We start from the raw sequence: 4,130 nt of genomic DNA on the forward strand, positions 1-4,130 counted from the left end.
AGTACTGACTTCTGCTCGTCAGCAACAAGCTTTATCGGTTCCAAAAAAATTAAATCCCTTTTTTCTGTCTTTAAGAACTATTCTTCCTGTCTCAGTGGTACAACATAGTTGAATTTCAGATTTGCCAGTTTATAGCATTTTTTTTCTAAGAGCCATATAAATACATGCAAAAACATTGTACAGAGAGCTTAAATAATATCAAAATGCAAACACAGGTTGGGTGCACTGTTAAGCTAAACTACAAGTTACGGCAACACACACTGGGATACACACTGTTCTGATGTCACCATTGGCTTATTCATGTCATGCAGACCACAGTGGTTAAATCTTTTGGTTTTTTTTTTGGTTTTTTTTTTTTTTTTTTTTTTTTTCAGTAACTAGTATAGCAAGCAAGCACTGGTATTTTTGTATAAAAAAAAAAAAAAAAAAAAAAAAGAAAGAAACTCAAAATTCCTATCTGCGTGCTGATTTGAAAAGAACATAGATAGATTTGTTGGCACATATATATGGCATATTCACATATGGCATATATACACATGGGGAGAAAACACGAACCAAAGGCCAGCTTAGTCATGGGGAGCTCACCTCCCTCCATCTCTCTGAATCAAGAGGAAAGTGGACCGCAGGTCTGACAGCAGGGCTGGGGAAGCAAAGGACTGACATCGAACTCCATGGAAAGGTGTGTGGCCTGTTCTGAGGAAGGGGCTGGAATGGCTTAAGAACAGTGAGCATTTATGAATGCCTCACCCCCACCACTGAAGTGGGGTGGTCCCTTGTTATGAAACGTGAGGAAGTGTGTACTTTGTGATGGTATCATGGGCTGCTTCAATCATTAGGCAAGGAAGGCAGAAAAGAAAGGAAGCTCTGAGTTTGGTGGTTTCAGGGTAAACGTGAACTTGCCACACCCCTCTGGGTTCCCAGGAGTGAGGTAATCAATCACTCATATTTAACTGGTTCCCCTTTGAAGCTCAAAGAACCCACAAGTGCCAGAGGGATTTGTAGGTGGTCTTCCTACGGGAAGGAGCTAGCTCCAAGACTGTCAGCCAGGCTAGAACCAGCCTTTGTTTCTTCCATTTAGAGCTCTATCCCCCATCTTATATATTGCATGAAACCTTTCTAGAGGAGGGGAAGATGTATCAAGTCAGATCCTTGCATAAAAACTCACTAACGGAAAATTCCAGGGGTGAGAGGAGGTTAAAAAAAAAAAAAAAGCATAAAAAGTGCAAATCCCAAATCAGAGTATCTTTGCAGCCCAAGAGATGGTTATGTCTTGGGTACCACTCTGCCAGCTATTCATCAAGAAAACAAAATTCAACCAAGGCCTGTGAGCTTAATCACTGCTTACTAGAGGGCCTGGCGCCTCTCTCTACGGGGGGTGCATACTCATTTTCCGATGGTTGTCCCTTCTTGGTGGATGCTTTCATTCCCATCTATAGTCTACTGCCCATTTTTCTAGATTTATCAAGAGAGCAATCTAGGACAAGATTTTCCCCTTCACCCCATCAGACCCTTTTCAAATTCAAAGCACCATTTTGGGGGAAAGCTTTATTAACTTATGCCATATTTACTCACTGCCAGTTGGATCACTGAAACTGAATAGAAAAAACTTATATAAAAAACATGTGCACATAAACACTTGAATGTACTCAATTCCATATCAACAGAATTAATATTAAAAAAGTCTAGAACCCAACAACTTTTTTTCCCCTAAGTATAAAGATGGCTGTTTGGAGAAAGGAATTATGGTGTATTGGTTTTAAAACCAATTTCAAACATACTAAGTCACCTGTCATGTCGAACAGCTGGTTAAGTGCTTCATCCACAGGGTTACGTGACAGCACTTTATTTTAAATCTTTTAAACAAAATACATATGGCTGACTCAAAAATACCAGTTTCTGATCTAAAGAAAACTATATATTTTTTGCATAATATTTCTATTTTTTCTCTCCTACTATGGAAACTAGAATACACAAAAAACTGTTGACTTTAAACGAGTAGACACAAGCTCTCAGGAGTAACCTGTTAGGCACCACGAGAGTCTTTTGGGAAAAGGAATGGTAAAATAGCCTCCAAAGTTTGTTATTGGCTTGTTTTTAAAAACTGATCTGAGGTAATAAAAGACTTGACTGAACTAAATCTTCCAATGTACTTAATAAACATACATGTGAACACCTAACACCTTGTGTGAGCTGTTTTTCCTCCTCCACAAGCGTTTAAGACAGAGAAAAAAAATCACTGACACATGTAACTTTTTTGTAACCTTTACAAAACCCAAATCAAATTTGGTAGAATCTATAGTAAGGGGGATGACAGGGGGTATTGTTTCTTTACTCTTCCTACCTTGGACAGTTCAGGTGAAAGGATGAGGGAGGAGGCAGTCAGAAGAAAAGGCTGGAGAGGATAGGTCTGGGTCCCCTCGCTCTCACAAATGGACTTTTGGCAGTTCATAAGAGCCTCAAGCCCCATCTCTCCACTCTCATTGCTCTGTAAAGACGGGGGCAGGCTTCATTTATCCAATGAGAGAAGGGACTGGCAGACATGCGCGAACCCCTACACAGAAGAGCTTAAGTCGACATCAGCAGGGATAAAAATGGAGCTGCTACAAACATGGCTCCACCTTGTCCCATTAAGGAACACTTTGAAAAATCTCCTTGTGAAGTCCCCAGCTCCTGAGAGGCAGGTGAAAGGGGATGCTTTGGGCAGTGTTCAGGGAAAAAAGGCACAGGGCTTTACTGTGCAGCTGGCGAGCACGTTCTGGAGAGCGGCTGGAGTGGAGCATGAGAGAGAAAGGAAGAGAGGAAGCAGCAGCTTTTTGGGGTGTGTCTTTTGCTCCATTTAAGTCAGCAAAATATCAGCGGAGCCTCCCACTTAGGACACATATTTTCAGAATCAGAATATTTGAGAAAGGTCGGGACCTTTTCAGAGACTGAACAAGTTAGGGGACACCGTGAAGAACAGAATTACAAAACTGGAGGGAATGTCAAAGTTGATACCCAGCCACCTAAGCTCAAGGTTTTTGGTTTCTCAGATCCTGCTTGAATAGCCCTTTGGCCTCTCCTGGAGCTTCTCAACACTCACTCCTCCAACTACCAGGCTGTGCCCTGGAAGAGCCTTGGCTGACGAGCCTTGGTTTCGAAAGCAGCAGTGGTTCCCCCAAGGAGGACTTCACAAGAGTTGGCTTTGATTGTCTGTCTTGTCCTAGACCTGCCAGCTTCTGGTCCTCAATATTCCAAGTTCAGTTAGGAGGCAGGGTCATTCTCGATTCATTTTTTGCTGCCACTTTAGGAATATGAGAAAGCTCAGGCTTATGGTAAAAACTACTACCACACCTATGCAAGCTTTGTAGTCAAGGCTGATCTCCCTGGCACTTAGAAACCAAACAAGCCTGACAAGATGGCAGTTTAGAGGCAGATAACCTGACAATAGCAGGAACACATTCTTAACTATTCTCAGTGGCTTCAAAGGGACCCTGTTAGTAAAGAAAACGGATCTGCTCCTAGATAGAACTAAATCGAGGGTTCCACTGGGGCCAGAAGGGAGAATGGTCAAAGTCGACCCAATTCATCCGGGTCCTTTCCACTTCCTTAGAGTGAAGGAAAGGAAGACAATGGTCAAAAGATCTGAGGAGGTTTGACCGGAAGGGAGAAAGAGCGAGAGGGCTTTAGGTATAAGTTTTCAAGGTGGGAAAATTGTTTAAAAAACAATCACTTCTATCGGCTAACTCTGTACATTCCATTCCTGCCTCCGAATATTTCATCTGAGAACATTTGTCTCTCTGAACCCTCCACTGAGGTTATAAATGGCATAGACTCATAGGGTAAATCCAGAAGTCAGGAGATGGCAACGTATGTATGGATACTGGGGGAGAACTTGGGTTGGGTGGATGCCTAGAGGACTGTATCCTTTCTTTAAAAATGTCAGTCGATACATCCAAGAAGTAGAATCTACCATTCACTACCTGCCTGGGGTTTAAGACTCAAGTTTAAGTCAAAATCCTTGTAGGTCTATTCTCTTGCCTCTTCATGGTCAGGTGGCTCACATATACTTGGGAGCAGCTGACATGACAGTGAAAAGCCCCCTCATCACCTTACAGATGGGAGAGATGAACAAGAAATAGGAAAAGCAGGAA

The sequence above is a fragment of the Pteropus alecto genome, unplaced genomic scaffold (assembly GCF_000325575.1).
Source record: "Pteropus alecto unplaced genomic scaffold, ASM32557v1 scaffold359, whole genome shotgun sequence".
Taxonomy (NCBI): domain Eukaryota; kingdom Metazoa; phylum Chordata; class Mammalia; order Chiroptera; family Pteropodidae; genus Pteropus; species Pteropus alecto.